Source organism: Sceloporus undulatus, chromosome 2, assembly GCF_019175285.1.
Source record: "Sceloporus undulatus isolate JIND9_A2432 ecotype Alabama chromosome 2, SceUnd_v1.1, whole genome shotgun sequence".
Taxonomy (NCBI): Eukaryota; Metazoa; Chordata; class Lepidosauria; order Squamata; family Phrynosomatidae; genus Sceloporus; species Sceloporus undulatus.
In genome coordinates this window covers 310,873,175-310,895,860 of record NC_056523.1, presented here as the reverse complement: position 1 = coordinate 310,895,860, position 22,686 = coordinate 310,873,175, and the positions used below count along the sequence as shown (strand labels likewise).

At 41.4% G+C, this 22,686-nt stretch overlaps 1 protein-coding gene and 1 long non-coding RNA gene across 4 annotated transcripts in view; one reads left to right on the top strand and one right to left on the bottom strand.

The window, feature by feature from the left end:
* ADAMTS12 (ADAM metallopeptidase with thrombospondin type 1 motif 12) overlaps window positions 1-22,686 on the bottom strand; it is a 200,668-nt gene that overhangs the window by 151,698 nt on the left and 26,284 nt on the right. The window lies entirely within an intron of this gene.
* The window catches only part of LOC121922456, a 42,090-nt gene that overhangs the window by 18,304 nt on the left and 1,100 nt on the right, over window positions 1-22,686 (top strand). The window lies entirely within an intron of this gene.

The following is a 22,686-nucleotide window of genomic DNA, read 5'->3' as shown; positions in this document are numbered from 1 at the left end:
GTTGATGTAGCATTACAGGACGCTGGAAAATTAATCATATACTGATATTACCGTTTACATTCCAAATTCCAGTTCTATTTTTCTAGCCAAAGGGACAAAATCTTCAAATTGTCCCTCTCCTATTGTGTTCTTCCATTTTTAGCAGATCAATTTCATGCATAACCACACTGCATCAACTATTTAACCATTTCATCACCATCTCATCTGTACTGCATCATGGGTTTTGCAGAAGATATTTGGTTGTTCTAGAATGTGTGCTTTCTTACTGTACAAAACTTAAGATAGTGTTGTCCAAAGGGGTTATCATTGTGAGATTATGAGTAGCTTGGTATAAAAAAATGTGAACTGTACAAAGAGGTTTGACAAAGGGGGGTTGCTTAGCACTATTCTCTCAACGTAGCTTCACTCTGTTACATTTATTCATGCAGTTTTTTTTCTTTAGGACCCCCTTGACTTAGCAGGACCTAGATTTTAAATGCCAGGAGCTGAATCAATAACACAGAAATTGTTTAGAATACATACTTCCAAAGTACTCAGGTCAGGGGATCCATATGTCACTGGAAAAAGCAAAATATTACTGTGCATTCTGGCATTCTTTTGAGATTTCTGAGCAGTGCAATTAAAGCTGAAAAACTGACAATCCATTCTGCAGGTTGGACATACTGGCAGGCAGAGCCTTGGAAGCTTATTTTGATAGACACATCCTTCTGAAATCAAGCCCCAAAAGATCTCTGTTTGACAGCCTGGCTTATTTGTGCAAAGTTACTACAACTCTGTGCATATGCCTAAAAAAACCCAAACCACCCACATTCAAAAACCAATCTTCAGAAGAAAATGACCTGATCTTAGCACATGTCATAATTTAATGACAAGTGTGAGGATTTAACTAGACATTTGAGATAAGGGCCACAGAGCTGTGGCTGGTCGACATTTCTTCATTCCCTCTGCATTGTAGCATATACAGGAGTAGATGGAAAAGAGAATAATGGAGCTTGCATAATGGAACAATATTGGAGCTTGTAGGGTGGGAGACATATGCTTCCTAGTAATATTATTGTCATTATTGTACCACATTAATTCCCAGAGAGAGGTTTCTGTTGAGATTTAGGAATTTGTGCCCCTGGCTGTGGATAAAACAGAGTGACAGCCAGCTTTATAGTACCTTCTCATTTTAAGAAATTACATTTTTAAAAAGCTTGGGAAACAGAAAGGGAAGGGGAAAAACACACTAAAATAAGAACATACAAGTTATGTAGATTAGCTATTCTGCAATGTAGTGGTTCCATATCATTAACAAAAGTGTTTGATGAAGCGGAGAGCATCCAAACCCCAAACAAAAGACCAGTCCGTGATTATACTTGCAAAGGCAGCAATTTAAGATAATGTTTTTATTGCATGCAAACTGTTTTCCTTTTAAACTTGTAAGCAGGCAAAGTCATAAAATACTCCTTTTAAGATTCATAGCTAACTTCTCTTTTCATACAGTGCAAAGAAAAGAACAGGGACCTGAAATCATTCAGCTTCTGTGACTGATTATATATATTATATCCTCCAACATTTCATAGATGTAAACTGGGACATATGTGGCCAAGCAGCATCAGAATATGGTCAAGATGACAAAAGTTGTAATGAGCAAGAACACACAAGTTAGAAAAGGCTACAGAAATTTGCTTTTGTCTAATTCAGTGCAGACTATTGGTCATTTCTGCATAGCAGGTGGTGGTAGTGGTCCTTGTGGCCTCTTCCAACTCTGTGATTCTATGATGGTATAATTTTATCATGGGCTTTCCTTGGCAAGAAGGCTTGCCATTGCCTTCCTCTGGAGCTCAGAAGTATGTTTTGCCCAAGATCATCTAGGTGATTTTCGTGTCTGAACACAGATGTGAACCCTTATCTCCCGGAATCCCCCTACTTTTGCACTCTGAACTCAGTTTGCAGCAACTGACCTAAGCTGAGCACAAAGAGTGAATGTGGGAAGAGGAGAGAGAAACTGGAACATTTTAAAACAGCTGAAAAAATGGGACTAATCAGGACTGTCCCAGTCAAATCAGGAAAGTTGAAGGGTATGATATGTGTACAGTCGGCCCTTCCCTTATGCAGTGGCTCCGTTCCGGATCCCCCCGCATAAGGGGAATGCCAGATATGCTCATGCCCCATTGGAAACAATGGGATGTATGCTTGCAGTGTGACGTGGCACGGCATGCATGCCACAAGCATATGCATCATTTGCCCAATTGCCACATAGCTTCGGCATAAGCTTGAAACTGCATATGGTGTCTCCACATATGGTGTGGGTGAACTGTATATAAATGTGTGTGTGAGAGAGAGAGGGGGGGGGAAGAGATTGAGAAAGTGTATTTGCATATCTGTGTAAGAGGTAAAGCACAACTTACAGAAAGTAGTGTAATTCCCCCCCCCCCCCGAAGGCTCTAGTTAGAAAAATACAGTGGCCTGTAATGATGGCACTGTAGTTTTGCAGCACTTACTATTTTCAAAATTTTTGAGGAATGCTCAGTGAACCTTTGTGTGTCTTAAAAGTACTAGGCTAAGACTGGAGAGGGCAGCAGTGTAGCAAGACAATTTTCCCTGGGGTGCACATGAAAAGTTGTGGGTTTGGATATTGGTCATTATAAAAGAGCCAACATGGTTGTTGTTGTTATTATTATTATTATTATTAACCTTTATTTATAAAGCGCTGTAAATTTACACAGCGCTGTACATACAATCTTTTTAATTAGACGGTTCCCTGCCCTCAGGCTTACAATCTAAAAAGACATGACATAAAAGGAGAAGGGAAAGGTGGTGGGGGTAGTAGGCTAATACATATAAAGTACATAACAAGACAGAAAATGGTTCGATAAAACAGGCATCAAAAGAATATCAAATAGCAAGCGACAATTATGCAATGCCTGGGAATGGTGTAGTGGTTTGGGTGTTAGAGACCAGGGTGTTTATCACATGCACTTTTCAGCCCGATCCTGTCCAGTGCCTGGATTGGGCTGAAAAGTGCATGTGATAAACTCCCAGGTTTTGAATCCTTGCTTGGCCGTGGAAACCCACTGGGTGGTCTTGGGTGGATCACACTTCCTCAGCCTGAGAGGATGGCAGTGGCAAACCCCTGCTGAAGAAACTTGCTAAGAATACCCCATGATAGGTTCGCCTTATGGGCACCATAAGTCAGAAACGAGTTGAAGGCACCCAACAACACCACACCTCACTGACTGGCCTTGGGCCCATCACTATCCTTCCATCTAGCCCACTCCATAAAACTATTATAAAGCATAAACATGAGGAGAAGTACCATGTAAAACTGACAAGCAAAATGCTATATAGAGCTGTGGTTTTCAAACTATGGGGTAGTACCCCTGGGTGGGATAAAGGGTTGCTCAAAGAGGTGTGAGACTTGGAGGCCCTGATCCCTTCTCCTCCTCCTCTGCTTCCCAAAACTTTTCTGTCCTGGAGGGGAAGAAAAAGGTGAGGAAGGCACTTGGAGTAGGCAACTCTGGCTAAGGGAAGAGAAAGAGCAAGGAAGCTCACTGGATCATGACCTCTGGCAGTGCCCATCCCAAGCCTCTGCTTCTTCAGTAGTGACTCACCATCTGCCTAAAGATGCCAGATGCACAAAGTTAAACACTTTCTACCCGATTTAAAAACAACAACACCTGGAAGTTTTCTTAATTGGTACTACAGCCCCAGAAATAGTTCCGTTATCTGAGGCTGAAGACTGTGTCTCTAAATGGGTTCTGCTCCAGTAGACAGGCAAGCAGTTCCATCCATTTGTGTCAGTGTACATTTTATTTCTGCTCTGACCCTTTTGAGGCTGGCTGGTGAACCTTAACTAATGATGCCACTTCATGCCATTGGCTCCTTGATCTGCTATAAATGGCTGTGAAAGGGCTAGAAGGAGGCTTGTAAACAAATTTCTCCTCTTAACAGCAGCACAGTTTTGGACCTTGTTGCTTTCCCACGGTTTTGTGCTTCATTTGCTGGGAGAAATTATGGCCTCCCAGTGCTTGGTCTTTGTGCCTTCCACAAAGGAATATACAGGAAGGAAGGGCAGTTCTCTGCTGGGGGTGGGATGCAAGATGAAATTCTTTCTCCCTCTTCCTCATTCTCTTTCATTCCCTCCCTCACTCCTTTTTAACAGTCAACACATTACTAATTTTTGGTCCTGACCGTTGAGCAAGCTGCCACACTAAGGTAACAAACAGAAAGTTCAGAGAACATCTCTGTTTAAAGGCTGCCTTCAGCAACGACCCCAGAGCTTTTTTTAACTAGTGATGTAGACTCGGGTTGATTGACTCAGAATCAAGTTGGACCGAAGTTGCTTCATGACTTGACTTGGACTCGGCAAAAACTGATGCATTGATTCGATTCGACTTGCATGTTTTTAGTGATAGACTTGCTGGCCTAACTTCATCCAGAAACATTACAGAATAGAAAATGGTTTTCCTCCTTTGAACAATGCTTCCCTCACACTGCTTTTGCCTGACAGTCACATGACAAAAGTGGCACTTAATTTTTGCATATAAGAAGCCCCTGCTTCTTGCAGCCTCCCACCTCAAGCCCATTGCCTAACACGTTTGTCGTGTCCTGCCCTATGGGGATGAGTCTTGCCTGCTACACCTAGAAAAAAATGTCAGAAGGCTGCTCTGATGTGCAATGGGGACTGGCTGCTGAGTAGACCTCAACCACTTGCCCCAAGCCCAGAGCATGAGGCACATTTATCAGAGGGGAACAACAAATGCATTAGGCAATGGGCTTGAGGTGGAAGGATCCTTCTAAAGTTTTTCAAACATTTTGGAAGGCTTCTCCAATGTGCATTGGAGACAGACTCTGGAGCAGACGTCATTTTTCTAGAATGCAATTTTAGTAAATTGCCCATGATAATTTAGGCTTGTTGTTTTTTACCGAACTTTATGCACATTTTCTTGGTTTTCTAGTTATTAAAATTCCATCCCACACACCCACACCCCATCAACTCCTATTCTTCTGTTAAAGTTGGTTCCCAGACTTAACACTTCACTCAAGACTTGACTTGAAAGGATCTTGCAAGAGTTTCTCCTAGTAGTTTGGCTGCAGGGTATTCATCATTGTCATGCAGGTTCCTATTAATTTTGCCTACTAGCTAGGAGGATTGGAATTACCTTCCCCATTCAAGGAGAGTAGCCAGCATCTGGGAAATTAAATCCCTTCCCCTACAGCCATCTCCTTCTTCTTTGTCCTGTCTTATTTCATTGTAAGTCTGAGGGCAAGGAACTGTGAAATTAACTATTTGTAAGCCATTCTGGGAGTATTTTTGGCTGAAGAGTGTGATATATGCACAGTGGGCCCTTGGAATCCACAGGGGTTTGATTACAGGACTCCCCTGTAGATACCAAAACCTGTGGCTGTTCAAGTCCCATTAAATACAATGGATAGTAAAATGGTGACCTTTATATTGAATTGTAAAATCAAGGTTTGCTTTTTAGAATTTATGTATTGTTTTGAATATTTTCAAGCCATGGATGCATGAATCCGTGGATAAAAAAATCTGTGGAAATGGGAGGGGCACGCGACTGTACTCTAAAATAAATGAATGAATATCATTAACACATGCTGAAATATCAAAATTATTACAAGCATAAAATGGGTTGTCCACTAGGGTTCAGTTCAGGATCAAACACAGAGGGCTCATGTTTGGAAAGACAGAAATCTTAGCTAAAGTCTGGGCTGTTGCCAGCTCAAGGTTAAATGAGATTATTCCTTCATACCCATTTATGAATATGGTATAAGATCAAGGATGGTAGAAGTTGAGCTCCAAGAATATTTGGAGAACCACAGGTTTTTCATCCCTACTGACTGGAGGCCAACACTTTTCACTTTTCCTCCAGTACTGATAGGTTAACCAAGCTCCCCCTGAACCTGTTGGCTCCATGCACAGAGTTTAAGTGCAGACCAAGATCAGATGAGATCCGGTGCCTTTAGGGTATTTGGGAGTATTTATCAACTGCTATGACTATATTTATGGTAGCCTGCCTTACTTTTACATATACTATATAGCACAATCAGAACTTGATAGAAACTGAAGTGGAACTGACACTGTCAAAGGTAAAATAAGAATAATTACAGATGCATTCGCCCCCTTGGCACCTGACAGATGAGAATGCTAGTCCTGCAACTCATTTGGATTTTATGTATGAAACCTGATGCTTAACTGGAAATATTTGACCTGTCATTCCAATATGTGGAAGCCTGTCAAGACAGCAAGGCATCATTTTGAAGCAATTATGCTGAGTGCTAGTACTGTGAGACTGCAACATCTCTGAATTTATCCTATTGATTGACTAACATCATAAAAGGTTTCAAACTAGAGATGGAGAATTCAGTGAAGTCATTCTGTTAGGAAGGAAAGATTTTGCCTGGCTATTCATGGCTCTTTTCTACATTTTGGAGTGACAAAACTAGATTTATTTCTAAATGTGCATTCAAACAGAAGCCTAACAGAAAGTACATGTGTAAAATACTGTTGCTGTTTCCATGCATGCTGTTCTAATTTTAGATACTGAACTGAAGTGGACACCTGAAATGTGTAGGAATCAGGCCTCCATGTACTACATGAGAGTAGTATCAGTGCTCAAAAATACCTGTATAACATCTCCTGCCACTCCCCACCCACACTCGCCCTGAAACAGCATGCATGGGTGAAAGTAGGCTCATGTCTACAAAAGCTCATGCTACCAATTTCTATTTTATTTTATTTATGGTATTTATACCCCACCCTTCAGCCCTAAAGGCTAGCAGAGCGGCTTTGCATACTGATTTTCCAGACTAACAGCCCACATGTACGAATCAGTTAAATCGGATGGCATGGATTGTAGTGTTATAATGAAAAGAAAGAGGGAGTTTCACAACCTATCCATAGTTGCATCCTCATTGCAGAAATAATCCAGCTTGGCACCACTTTAACTGCCATAGCTCAATGCTATGGAATTCTGGGAATTGTAGTTTTGAGGCATTTAGTCTTCTCTGTCAGAGAGGTCTGGTGCAACAACAAATTACAATTCCCAGAATTTCACAATGTGGAGCTGTGGCAGTTAAAGTGCTGTCAACCAGGATTATTTCTGCAATGGGGATGTAGGCCGCAAGAGTCACAATTTTGCAAGCACATTTATTCTGAGGTCCTTCCAGAACCAAAAGGTCTATATGGCAAATTCTATGAGGAATTATTAAGTGAGTTGGATATGTTTAGCCTGGAAAAGAGAAGTCTGAGAGGTGATATGATAGCCATCTTTAAATATCTGAAATGTGGATGATGGATTGAGTTTTCTGCTACTGTAGAGAGTCAGAACTGAACCAAAGGATTCAGACTACAAGGAAGGATATTCTAGAAGAAATAGGAAGAATCTTCTTACAGTAAGAGCTGCTAAGCTGTATAATACACTCCACTGGGAAATGGACAGTTTTAAAGCAGAGGTTGGATGCCTTCTTCTCAGTGGTGGATTTCTGCACTGGTTTGGGTTGGGCTGAATCACTGCTCATTAAAGTGGTGGTCTCTGGACAAGTGCCAGTCCCCAAGCAATTGGCTGTTGATCACTGGCAAGTTTCCTGGAAAGAAAGAAACAAGTTTGCCCAGTGAGCCCATAAATAGTGTCAGTCCCTGGCTCACTGGGGGGGGGGGGGGGGATGCTGGCCTTCACCTCTGGTAGCCTGCAAAGCACTAAACTTGGGGCCTGTTCAAACTCTAAACACTCTTGTCTAATGAAGTAGAGTGGGTGACCTACTAGGTAGAGGTCACCAAACCTGAGGATTTCCAGCAATTGTTGAAGATTTTATTTATATAGGCTTTTCATGATCTATAGAACTCTACAATTTTGTTCTATATTTATTCCTTGCTGCTGTTGTCAACAACATAGACTCATGGCAATGCTTTGAATGAGAGTCCTTCAAATCACCCTGTCCTCAACTGTTCAGCTCAGATTCTGCAGCTCAGGGCTATGATCTCCTTGATTGCACTATCTGCCATGTGGTCTTTTCTCACATTTTCTAATGTTATTGTCTTTTCCAGTGAGTCATCTCTTCTCATGATGTGGCCAAAGTACAAGAGCCTCAATTTAGTCATCTTGGGCCCCATACAGACAGGCCAAAATATAGCTGCTTCGGGCCACATTGGAGGTATGCTGTTTAAATTATGCATGCCTCCTAAGGATCCAGAAGCCGTGCCAAAGCCATGCTCTAACCCTAAAGACTGGAGTGTGGCTTTGGCATGGCTTCTGGACAGTTAGGAGACATGCATCATTTAAACAGCATACCTCCAAGTGACCCGAAGCAGCTTTATTTGGGCCTATCTGTATGGGCCCTTGGCTTCCATAGAGAGCTTAGCCTTGACCTATTCTATGACTCATTTGTCTTTTTGGTCATCCACAGCACTCTTCTCCAGCACCACATCTCAAATGAGTTGATTTTCTTTCTATTTCTTCCTCGCCTCTTTTTTTTTTATCCTGTGTTTACTTTGCATTTACAATTGATCATCCTTAGTTTTTGTATTGTTTTTTCCTCTTTGCCACCAAGCTGACTCTAGTACGTTTTTAAAAAGTAATGAGAAAGCAAGCCTCTTGTGGCTCTACATAGTTACCTAGAAAAAATGAGTGGGTTGATGATCAGATGCATGTTGCCACACTTGCTGATAGTAGACCTTTATGTGCACAACAGGAATTTAGCTGCTACTTTTAACTAGTTGATACGTAAAGAACAAACCTAATCCCTAGACTGGGCTGTGGCTAAGTTTTGATTTCTGTAATAAGGTGTTCATACTGAATTAAGTTCCCTCCTCCCTGCCAATGAATCACCTTTTGTGAGTCCTGCCTTGTGAGTTCCTAAAATGTATTTATATTTTATCACTGTACTTCATGTCCTTCACTCATCTAAACACTAGAGATGGCTCATTATTTATATACAAAGGATTCTAGGCAGCTGAGCTATCCAGCTGCAAATGGAACAGCAAGAACATGCAGTTTTTCTTTCTTTGGAACTTGAGCTTCCCTTGTATCCCACACTTTGGGCCCATCCCTTGAATTTAGACAACTGCCAAAGGTCCATTTATAATGTTTCTTCTTGTTGTTTATTGTTGTTTGCCTCCTAGTCTTTTCCAACTTAAGGTGACCCTAAGGCAAACCTATCATTAGGTTTTCTTGGCAAGTTTCTTCAGAGGGGGTATGCCATTACCATCCTTTGAGGCTGATAGACTGTGATGTGCCTAAGTTCACCCAGTAGATTTTTATGACTGAGCTGGGATTCAAACCTTCACCTCCAGATTTGTAGACCAACACTGAAACCACTACACCATGCTGGCTTTCATTTATAGTGTACAGCCATCTAAATTTTAAATGTGAAACAAAGATATTGATAGCAGCAAACCAAGGTACAGACACATATTTCCACCATGTGTGTCATATGAAAAGATCCACAGTGAACTGTAAATGACTGGAAAGGAGATAAGCAGTGGGGGAAGAGAAGGAAGGCACTGTGATCCAACAATTTTTTGTCTCCAAGATTCAAAGCAGCCCTGCTCTGTTGTTTAAAAGATGTAGAGGTTCCTCCTAAACTCCTGACAGTAAGAACTATTTGACAGTGGAATGTGTTGCATCGGAGTGTGGTGGAATCTCCTTCTTTGGAGGATTTTAAACAGAGGCTGGATGGCCATTGATCGGGGGTGCTTTGATTGTGTATTCCTGCATGGCAGGAGATGGCTTGATGGCTCTCGAGGTCTCTCCTAACTCTATGATTCTGTAATTCCCTTCCCTGGATTCATCAGGCTGCAGGGGGGGGGGGGGCTGGGAGGAGACTCCTATCTGGCACACATACAGCTTTCCCAAGGTGACCAGACATCCTCCTTTTCCTGGACATTTTCTACATTTCAATCTTCTGTGCAGGAGGAATGCCAACATGTCCTCCATCTTGTATTTCTGCATGGCAGGGGTTGGACTTGATGGCGCTTGAAGTCTCTTCCTACCATATGATTCTTTGAATTCTACTCTAGTACGGTCAGAACATTTACACAGATATGTGGGGATGATTGGTGTTAACTGTAAGGGTGATGAAGAGATTTGACATATGATGACAGATGTTTAATGTTATTTCTACCTCTCATTTTAATTCTATTTTACTTCCCATGGTAACTACAGTCAGCCCTTCTTATTCACAGACTTTTTATACACGGATTCAAGCATACACAGTTTCAAAATCTTCAAAAAAAGTATTAATTTCAAATATCAAACCTTGATTTTCCATTTTTATAAGGGACACCATTTTGCTCTGTCATTATATTTAATGGGACTTGAGTATACACAGATTTTGTTATACATGGGGATCTTGGAACCAAACCCCAGCGTATAACAAGGGTCCACTGTATTTTACACATTACTGTTTGATTGTGTAAACACTTTTATTCTTACCTGTTATTTGTATATCTTTCAGTACACATTGTATATTTTTAGATTTGTATAGTCTATATATAAGCTGTGCATGTTTAGGCTATTCATACATATGTATAGTATATATATTATATTGTGGTTTATTGCACTTAGTGCACTATATTAACATTTTACATATATGTGTGCGGCATTGATTGTATTACTATGTTTTGAGTATTTTGAAATGGCCCTTGGGCTATTCAATAAACTTGTTTGTTGTTGTTGATAAATACAACACATATTAAGTTTACCAACTGATCCAATAATGGGAACATCACTGTAAATGTGCACAATCACCACCTCTGACCAAAAATATGGATCAGTTATAAATGTAGAGAGGCAAAGGAATTGACGTCCCCACAAAAATAGCCCACTTTATGTTACATGCATTCAAGCTGACTCCTACATATGATGACCCATCAATGGGTTTTCTTGGCAAGATTTCTTGCTTTTCCCTGAGGCTGACACAGTGTGACTTGCCCAAGGTTACCCAGTGGGGTTTTATGCCTGATCCATGGTTCAAAACCTGGTCTCCCAGAGTTCTAGTCCAGTACTCAAACCACTAAACTGCACTGGCATCTCAGCTTACTTTACAGGAGGGCAGTACAATTCTAGACTGATACGTTTATAGAAAAAATATTCCTGCTATTCATTTTTTGAAAGCAAATCCCCTTTGTAATACACTCTCCCCACCCAACACACAATGTTATATGATGTATTTTTGTTATATGCTTCCAAGTCAACTTTTGCCAATCCCTTTGTAGTGGTTTCTTGATAACATTTATTGATAGGAGGTTTGCCAATGCCTTCCTCTTAGGTTGAGAATGTGTGAATTGTCCAAGGGTACCCACTGAGTTTCCATGGCTGAGCAGGGATTTGAATCTTGGCTTTCCAGAGTCCTAGTCCAACACTCAAACCACATTGGCTAAATAATGTATTTGCTGGCAGGGACGTAGCCGGGGGGGGGCTTGGGGGTCCGGACCCCCCTTCAGGCCCTGGGGGTGTTCAAGCTCCTTCCTCCCCCCTCCTCCCCTCCATCAAAACCACGGAGAACTTGGAGAGGGAAAAGGGGAAAGACAAAACAAAAGTTGCAAGCTCAGAGAGAGGGGGGGGAGAGGGAGGGAGGGAGGGAGAGAGAGAGAGAGAGAGAGAGAGAAGAGGGGGAGAGAGTGGGTCCCTGTGATTTCTTTCCCTTTCAATTCCATCACTCCTCCTCCTCCTCCCTCCTCCTCCCTTGTGCTTTTGCCAGAATAAAAGTCTCTTCAGAAGAAGGGAAGGAAGGGGGAAAAGGAAGGAAGAATGAGAGGGAGGGAGGGAGGGAGAACTGAAGAAGGAAAAGAAAGGGAGGAAGAGGAAGGGGAGAAAGGAAGAAAGAAAAAGGAAGGAAGGAAGCTTCTAAAAGGAAATATAAAAGAAAGAAAAGGTGACTTCTAACTTTACTTTCAGCAGTTATATCCATATACAATATAGTAAAATAATAATAATAATATCCCTTACCCAAAATGCTGAGGACTAGATGTATTTTGGATTTTGGAGTTTTTCAGGTATATTTATATATGTCTCATGGGATATAATGGGAGATGGGATCCATGTATGTCTCATATGCATCTCATAGACATAGGCTGAAGGTAATTTAATACACAGTATTTTCAAAATAATGTTGTGCTTCTGTACACTGAGCTTCAGCAAAACCCTGAGACCACTATTCCTTGTATAATTCAATAATTTCTCTAAACCTTCAGGTAGTGATTGGAGAAACCCATGTTTTTCTTCTCGTTCATTGAGAACTTGAGAATTTCTTTAAAAAATATTCGTTCCACAAAACCCCCTTCCAAAAGGTGATTTCTTCTCTCCCTTTCAGCAGCTAGCGAAATATTTTTCACAGATTTCTCTGAATGACAATAAAAGACAAGTCGAATAATTACGCTAATTACTTTGCATTTCAAACTCAATTGCCATGTCAAAAGGAAGTTTAAAGAACATTCCTATGCTTAAAAAAACCTGATGGCACACACACAAAAGGGGGAAAAAAGCCCAGTCTCAACAAATAAACTGTGAAGCCCCAACAAGAAATGCTAGAGTTGAGGGGACTCTCAAGGACCATCCAGTCCAACCCCCTTCTGCTATGAAGGAATACATGGGACCCAACTCTGTATCTCTCCCATGGTGATGCCAAGGTCATGCAATAATAATAATAATAATAATAATAATAATAATAATAATAATAATAATAATAATTGGCAAGGAGAGTGCAGAATATCCATGAGTGAGAAAGTGTGACTTACCCAATGTCACCCTGTGGATTTACATAGCTGAGCTGGGATCAGGACTCTAGCCTCCCAGTTCACCCTAGAAATTCACTGGCTGACCTTGGGCAAGTCACTTGCTCTCAGCTTCCGTCAACTCCAACTCTGCACTCTCCCATGGTATTTGCTCAGGTTCCTGCAATAACTCATTTATAATAATAATTGGCAAGGAGAGTGCAGAATATCCATGAATGAGAGAGTGTGACTTACCCAATGTCACCCTGTGGATTTACATGGCTGAGCTGGGATCAGGACTCTAGCCTCCCAGTTCACCATAGAAATTCACTGGCTGACCTTGGGCAAGTCACATGCTCTCAGCTTCAACTCCAACTCCTAGGTATTCCTTCATGGTAGAAGGGGGGGTTGGATGACCTCTTGGAATCCCTTCGAATGCTAGGTTTTATCCATCATGGCAGAATTCCTGCCATTGCACCCCACCCTGCCCCTTCTTCTCTTTTGTGAGGGTCACACTCTCTCAGCCTGAGAGGCAGGGCATGACCAACACTGCACTTCTCCCATGGTGATGCTAAGGTCATGCAATAATAATAATAATAATAATTGGCAAGAAGAGTGCACATTCTCTCAGCCTCAGAGGCACGGCATGACAAACCTCTCTCCAGCTCTCTCAAGGTGATGCTAAGGCAAACCTACTTTTATTTTGCATTATATATATATATATATATATATTTGGCAAGGAGAGTTCAAAATATCCATGAATAAGAGTGTGTGATGCATCCAAAAAGAGCATGGCATAAAGGGCAGAATGTCTTATCTACCACCAACACACAAAATTCCTCCCCTTTTGTTCTCTTTTGTTTTTCAAAGTAAAGCTGTGAGTGAGCAAAGATGGGGGGGGGGAATCACCCTAACAAAGGAAATAGCCTCTGGTAAAACCCAGGATGAATGATAGCTTTTCTTACACAAAATACCCAAATCCTGTAGGTCGAATTTGTCAGCTGAAAGTTTCTTCTCTTCTCTTCATTTGGAAATGATTAAAAATCAAAATTCTTACTCATGATCGAGAAGTGATCAGAATTTCTTCTCTATAAAATGCTTTCAAAATTTTCAAATTAGACATATTTCTACTAATTTTCAAATTTTGGAGAATATTCTTTACATCCCTACCTTCAGGATTCCCAGGTTTTCTTTTCTTGGGGTCAGACCAGATGCTCTCAGGGTCAGTTTTGGGTTTTGGAATAATTTAGGTTTCAGAAGTCCAGAGAAAGGAGACTCAGACTCTACTATGGACATTTCTCCTGAGAATGGACTCATGTTTTCAAAAACAGTCATTTCTGGATTTTTGCAACAACAAAAAAGAGGAGGGTCTGTGATGCAAAAAGCAAGAGGCTTCCTTCCAGCCATGTTTTTTCTCTTTTTTAAAAGACAAATAGAATAAAATACAGTTAGCTGGCCCCTTTTTAGCATGTCAATGGGGATGCTTTGATGGAGAGTTCCTGCATGGCAGAATGGGGTTGGACTGGATGGCCCTTCTTGGGGTCTCTTCCGACTCTATGATTTTATAATTTATTAATTAATATAGGGAATCAATCTAAGATGATGAATCGGGGCTGTGGAGTCCTATGGCCCTGCTCCAGGCAATGCTAGACTGCAGGCCCCATCATCCAGCAGCACCACAGACTGCTGAGAACTGCAGTCTAATAAGGCTGCACACTGCAGAAATAATCCAGTTCGACACTACTTTAATGCTATGGAAAATCCTGGGATTTGTAGTATGTTGTGCCACCAGAGCTCTCTGACAAAGAATGCTAATGTCTCACAAAACTACAATACCCAGATATTGTTCTTGTTATTTTCTTATATCCCGCCTTTCTCCCAATATACGGACTCAAGGTGGTGATTTTCCATAGCATTAATCTATAGTATATCTTTCTACAATGTAGATGGACACCTCCATTACATAATTTGTTGAGGATGCTTTGACTGGGAGTTCCTGCATGGCAGAATAGGGTTGGACTGGATCAGGGCCCTTCTAGGGGTCTCTTCTAACTCTATGATTCCATGATTCTATAGCACTCTGAGCCTACTGTGATTTTAATTGTTTTTAAATCTATAAAGGTATAAAGTCTTATAATGCAAGCCATGCACTGATGGACTATTGCACTATAATTTTTTATTGATTGATTTTATACCTTGCCTTTCTCCCAAAACAGGATTCTCTTAAAGGGGTTTATTATAAAAAGAAAGGAACGTATAATGGCTTGGAATGAAAAATTATGGTAGATAGATAGATAGGTAGGTAGGTCTTGGAATTAAAAAGTCTGTGTGTGCATGTGTGTGTGTGTGTGTGTGTGTGTCTTAAAATTAAAAATCCCTCTTGGAAGTGGGAATGAAATGTTGTGTGGATGCAGCCTGGGTTCTTAGCTCAGCTCAGAAGTTGGAATACAGTGTCTCAAAGTATGAGCAGAGTGTCTCTGAGCATGAACAGAGTGGCTGCCGCTCATTGCTTGAGAAGCTGCACTTTGCTTTATTGAGCTGAATTTATCTGATGTAAACACCTTCAAAGGAAGGGCTCAGTTTGCATCTGCACTGAAAAAAATAATCCAGTTTGATGCCACTTTAACTGCCCTTGCCTCTATGTTGTGAAATGCTGGGATTTGTAGTTTGTTGTGGCACCTGACAGATGACTCAACAGGTCCTCAAAACTACAGATCCCAAGATTCCATAGTACGAAGCCATAACGGAAGTTAAAGTGGTGCCATCGAGGTGTCGAGGGTAAACGCTTGACCCTCTTTTTGTGTCTTGGGGGGGCTCTTAGCCTCTCAAAATGGTGGCACTTAGTCTTGACCCCCCCTTCCCAAAATCCTGGCTACGTCCCTTTTGCTGGTGTTGTTATTTGCGGTCAAGACAATTCTGGCCTAAGTTGACCCTATAAAGGAGAAATCTCCAATAGTATCAGTCACCAACTCCCCTGTTCAGGTGTGGCAAACTCAGGATTATAACTTCTATGACTGTATCAATCCATCTGTAGTGTGGTTCTCCTCTTTTCCTACTGTCTTCCACTTTACCAGACATTGAGTGTCCAAGGGTGAGTTCTGCTCCACAAAAAAATGCATGCACATAAGTTGATTTTAGATTTTAAAAGCTCACAACTCTTTGATTACAACTGCAGATGGCTTGGCAAATGAATGGGGTTGGATCCAGGCATTGACCAACCAGCCTGTTGACGGATGAGCTGATACCTCTGCCCGGAGCTGGAAATGGAAGTGAGGGAGGAGGTATTCACCTAAGGTGGAAACGCTCTGCCTACATCATGCTCCTGCCTCCTGGAGGATGCTGGAAATGCGTCTGGGCATCCTATTTCCACCAATTGCCCCAGATTGCAAAGCAAACACATGGTGAATTGCATAGCCTCCTTAGTATCATTTCCAATAAGTTAAGTTATTTAATGATATGTCTAAACTATGACAACCTCATTTTCATCATCTTGGCTTCTAATAAGAATTTAGGCTTGATTTGCTCTAGGATTCATTCATTTGCCTTGTTGGTGGTCCACAGTATCTACAGAATTCTCCTGTAGCACAACATTGCAAATAAATTCATTTTCTTCCTGTCTGCTTTCTTCACTATCTAGCTTTCACAATCATACACGGAAATCAGAAATACTATGGCGTGTAAGATTCTGAGGTGAGGAGGCTGTGCATCTGAAGATAACTTGAAATTTTGTATTCATGAAGGCAAGGGCTATCTCAGACAAATGATTTGGACAGCTGGGATTAAAATAAATGTGCCTTTCTCTTTTTTAAACTTTGATCCACTGCTCAAAGTTAAGCATGCCTTCTGTTGCTGAGAGGCAAAGTCTAAGGAAGTATGTGTAAGTAATAAAAATGATGGAATGATTATAGCTTTCTCCTCTGTTGAATGTGGGAAGAAAGATTTGCAAGGGAAATAGAGAGACACCAAAACAAAGACACACTCTTTGCAGCAACACAGGCAAACGTGGGAGTGGGTGAGTTGGTTGCTAAAAAGGAGGATGTTTATCACAAAGAAAAGAAGGTGGGAAAATAGCATACAACCACCTAACATCATGTTTTTCTATTTCAATTGTTGCAGTACAAGTTAACTTCCAGTTCCTCCTTGAAACTTAAAACACCCCAAAGTATTATGTATTTTTAAGAAACACCTACATGTTTAATATCTCATAATACCTTCAATATTTGCTACTTCATAGATCATTTAAGAAGCTCAGGAACAGGATTTTAGCCCATTTTCGCTTCTCGCAACAACCCTGTGTGATAGGTTAAGGCTGGAGATAGCAACCTGCACAAGTATTTTCAATTAGTGGGTATTTGGACCCAGATTTCATTAATGGAAGGAACCTACCAATAGCAAGTACAATTATTGTGGCTGCCTTTGAATGACATTTTAGGCTTCTGAATTCTGAATCTGAGATGGAGACCCTGCAGCCTGTAGGACATGCAATCCTTTTCCCTAATTCCATGTGCCCCACAGAGATGAGGGATCAGAAAGAGATGAGATAGAGGAGCAAATTGCATATTATATTAAAGACATGACATTCAAATCCTTATTTAGACTTTTGAAATATTCACAAGTAAACGCAGAGATTTGGATTAAGCCCACCACGTCAAATGGAGGGCTTTGTTCTTTTGAAAATCTGCACATCGAGCAAGTGGATATCAGGAGGGAAGAAAGTGGGGAGATATAAACCTCCTGTGTTTAGTTTGGATTGAGGAGCCCCACAATTCTTTCCAAATAATTAAAAAACAGAGAGGCAGTTGCTTGTAGTTGGCTGGGGGCAAGAGAGTGAACCGTACAGTCCTGCAGTGCTTTACATTCAACCCACTTTTGATGCAGGCTGCAGGCAGAATGATTCTTCCAGCAGCCCTTCTCAGATAAAAGGCATAAACATAATGTATGTCCTGAAAAACCTGTTGGCTTCAGCAGGACTTAGACTGCATCTGATTTCCTCATGACTGAAGTTCATGAAATGAAAACAGGTGAAAAATAAAAAGGCCTAAAAGCTGTCCAGTTTTGAAATATAATACTGAAATTCCACTGTGTTGAGTTTAGGATTGTGCATTTTCCTCCTTTCTTTTTTCCTTCCCAGAGCCAAACTTCTCCTCAGGTGACTGCCAACTCCATCAAGTAACCAAGTTCAGAAATCCAGGTTTCAGTAGTTAAAACTCAGCAAACCTTTATTTAGTAACTATAGGTCCACACTAGCGACATTCATTGTCAGAACAGAACAGTGTTAACATTAACAATGCCGAATTAAACCACACATAATTTTAAAATATTGGCAAGCTAGTTAATAATTTGTTACATACTCACAATAACTTTGGTTTATTCTTTTCCCATAAAGCCCTCTCCTTGTTTTTTTATCCAGTTTTCTCCCAGCCTTGGATGGCCATGCCTACCTGCTTTATTTTGTTATCACACCACCTGTACAATAACCATTCTCTACAGTAAGTGCTTTACTGCCTATCCTGTCACTGTACTTCAGCTTGTACTCCACTGAGTACTACTTCAGCCTAAATTCATGGCAGTTAAGATGAAAAAGTAGCACCTGACAATAACTTAAGTAAAAAGTTAAAACATAAAATAAAGATCAGAGCAAATCAGTCTCAGATCATCACAGGTTTTTACAAATGTCCCTGTTATTTTTTTAATTAAAAAATAGTATAGGTAATGTAAAGATGTATCATTGAATACTAAAGTTAGGATTGCTCATGCCATCGCATTTCCCATTTCTGTGAAATCTGAACAGAGAAGAAAGCTGATCAGAAGACAATCAACTCATTTGAAATGTGACACTAAAGGAATGTTCTTCTGAAACCCTAGACTACCAAAAAATTTTTAAAAATCCAAAATGAATGGATTCAAGAGGAAAACAAGCCTCAACTCTCTCTCTAGAAGTAAAGATGGCTGAATGGAGACTGCTGTACTTTGGCCATATCATAAGGAAACATGTCTCATTAGAAAAGACAATAATGCTTGGTAAAGTAGAAAGCAGTAGGAAAAGAGGGAGACCCCATTCCGGATGGATAGACTCAGCCAATGAGTCTACAAGATCTGAGCATGGCTCTTCATGATAGGGTGACTTGGACTGACCCCCTCCCTCTATTCTCTCATCCATCCAGTCTTAAGAGTAAACACAAAGAGTTATGTCTGCTGGAATTTTGTAAGTTCTTTGACATTGTCTAGCTTTGTTTCATCCTTTAGATCCTTTGCTATATGCCCCTAAATTTTACCCTTGACTTGTGCATAGGTCACTTGTGCACAAGATCTTCGGGAAATGAAGTGGGCCGCGCAACGACTACAGCGCTGCTGGTGGAGACATCAGCGCCTATCAACAAGACACTCCATCAGAGTCTTTTGAAGTCCTATGGAGTGGCAATAAGTGCAGCAAAGAATTCTTTCTTTGCTGCACGTATTGCGTCTGCAGAGTCTAGTCCGGCAGAGCTATTCAGGGTGGTGAGAGAGTTGACCCAGCTACCGCCCGCCCTAAACCCTATATTAGAACCAACAAAAGCCCCTTTGTGATGACTTTAATAACTTCTTCGTAGATAAATTCTCTCAGATCTTGATGCTGGCATTAAAACAGAAACAATAGGAGAGGTATCCAGAGCTTCCGTGGACTCTATTAAGCTGGATCACCTTGCATTTGTAAATACCGATGAAGTGGACAAGCTCCTTGGATGTGTAAAGAAGACAACGTGCACTCTCGATCTCTGCCCTTCTTGGTTTACCATCCAGGGAGGAGATGCCGTAACTACATTGTTACGATTAATAATCAATGCATCCTTCCGGGAGGGCAAATTTCCATCTAAATTGAAATTAACAGTGGTTAAACAGCTGCTGAAAAAACCCTCCCTGGACCCCCTGGTGAGAAATAATTATAGACTGGTCTCCCTGCTGCCATTCTTGGGTAAGGTAATCGAGAGAGCGGTTCCCTTCCAACTCCAAGCTGTCTTGGATGAAACTGATTATCTGGACCATTTCAATCCAGCTTCAGGGCGAGATACAGGGTTGAGACTGCCATGGTCGCCTTAGTCGATGATCTCCGTCTGGGCATCGACAGGGGAAGTGTGACCTTGCTGGTGCTCTTGGACATCTCAGTGGCTTCTGATACCATTGACTACAGTAGCCTTCTGGAGCACCTGAGGGAACTGGGCATCAGGGGCACTGCGCTCCAGTGGTTCCAATCCTACCTCTCAGGGAGATTCCAGATGGTGAAGCTGGTGGACACTTGCTCCTCCAAGAGGGAATTGACATCTGGTGTCCCTCAAGGAGCTATTCTGTCCCCCATGCTGTTCAACATTTACATGAAACCACTGGGAGAGATCATCCAGAGACATGGGGCGCGATGTTATCAGTACGCTGATGACACCCAAATATGTTTCTGTATGTCTCCGACTGATACAGGGACTAAGGATGGCATCTCTCCTCCGAATGCCTGCCTGGAGTCGGTAATGGGCTGAATGAGGGAAAACAAACTCAGACTGAATCCAGAGAAAACCGGAAGTACTGGTGATAGGTTCCTCGGGTCTAAGGAAGGAAATTTGCCAACCTGTCCTGGACAGGGTCACACTTCCCCTGAAGGACGAAGTTTGCAGTTTAGGAGTAGTTCTGGACTCGTCCCTGCAACTGACATCTCAGGTAGATGCGACGGCCAGAAGTGCTTGCTATCAACTTCGGTTGATACGCCAACAGCGACCCTACCTGGACCAAAGGGACCTTGAAACAGTGATACATGCTCTGGTAACCTCTTGTCTAGATTTCTGTAATGCGCTTTACATGGGGCTACCCTTGTACCAAGTTCGGAAGCTTCAGTTAGTGCAAAATATGGCAGCCAGATTGGTCACTGGTTCATCAAGGTTTGACCACATTTCACCTATCTTAAAAGATCTTCACTGGCTCCCTATTTGCTTCTGGGTACAGTACAAGGTGTTGGTAATAACCTATAAAGGCCTACATGGCTTGAGCCCAAGTTACTTACGGGACTGCATCTCCCTATATAATCTGCCCCGCACTCTTAGAACATCGGGTAAGAACCTATTGGAAATAGCAATCTTTAAATATGTTGCTACTTCGCAAAGAGCATTCTCATCAACGGCTCCGAGACTTTGGAATAGTCTTCCTGAGGAGATCCGCTCGGCAGCCTAGTTAGAAACATTTAGAAAAGCAGTTAAAACCAAGCTTTTTAGCTGAGCTTACCCCCACCTGATATGAATACCCCCCTGATATGATGTGAATGATATGCCCCTGTCTGTGTATGATCCCTGCCTTGCTTGTTGATGCTATTGTTATTGTCTGATGTTGGATATTTTATTGTTTTTAGCTGCTTTTAATTGAATCTTGATGTAAACACTTTGTGCAGTTATTTAGTCTGTAACCCCGCTTCGATCCATTGGGAGAGGCGGGGAAACATAAATAAATTTTATTATTATTATTATTATTATTATTATAACAAAATCCATAATTTTGGCCCCAAAACTTGCCCTCAACATGAGGTGAACTTATAGTGGAGTATATACACTGTTTTTATAGTGGAGTATATACATGTTTTTTAGCATCAGCATTTGGAGGATGATAAAGGAAGCTGCAGAAATGGAGACTCTTGCAATCAGGTTGTAGCAGTATGTCTGCAGTCAACACTACAGTAAAGCTTGAGCTTGGAAAGAATGAGGTTCTGCTCCAGCTCATTTTACTATAGCTATGTGTAAAGGTATCTTGTAGCACCTTTGAGACTGACTGAAACAGAGAAGACCATTAGTCCAATTCAAAGACATAGCCATATTAGTCTGGAAAATCAGTATGCAACGGGATCTTGTAGCACCTTTGAGACTAACTGAAAGAGAGAGGTTGGTAGCATGAGTGTCATGCTACCAACATCTCTCTTTCAGTTAGTCTCAAAGGTACTATAAGATACTGTTGCAAACCGATTTTCCAGACTAATACGGCTATGTCTTTGAATTATAGTTGTGTGTGTGTGTGCCTATAATAGGAAAAGTAAACAGCAGCTGTATGCTGAGCTTACATAAGCATCAAAACAAAGAGAAAAGGGGAGAGCAGATAAGCTATCCTCATCAACTACTCCTAGAATGTTAAAAAAAAAAGATTTATAAGCCTGCCCACTAAAATGGAAATCATAAGAAAAGTGAAAGAAAAAAATAATGACTCCTAGGAGCTTATCACATTACTTATTAAAGCAACCTACCTCTCCCAGCTTAAATTTTAAATCAGGTGGCATCCTAGAATCATAGAATCATAAATCGTAGAGTTGGAAGAGACCGTAAGGGCCATCTAGTCCAACCCCCTGCCATGCAGGAAATCCAAATCAAAGCATCCCCAACAGATGGCCATCTAGCCTCTGCTTAAAGATCTCCAAGGAAGGAGACTCCACTACACTCCGAGGAAGGAGTGTGTTCCACTTTCTAACAGCCCTCACTGAAAGTTCCTCCTGATGTTGAGGTGGAATCTCTTTTCCTGTAGCTTGCATCCATTGCTCTGGGTCCTAGTCTCAGGAGCAGCAGAAAACAAGCTTGCTCCTGATACTATCACAAGGATTTTGCCACCGAATCCGCCACCTGGGTCCATCCTGGGTTCATCCCTGCTCCCAGGGGCACTCAGCACACCTCTTTTCAAAACCAGGAGTTTTCCTTCTTTTAAAAAAATGGCAGCCAGGGCACTCCTGGAAACAGGGATGGACCCAGGATGGACCCAGGCAACAAATTCGGTGGCAAAATCCTTATGATAATATCAGGATGCCACCTGATTTAAAATTTAAGCTGGGAGAGGTTACGCAATGCTTATTAATAAGCTCCCCAGATACATTTTAGAAGAAGCTTTCTTGTGGTCTCTAGAAGGTTCAATATGTTTTTGTTTACTCATGCAAGTGTTGGCTGACCTGGATGTTTCATTTCCCATCTGCTTATTGTTAGTTTTGA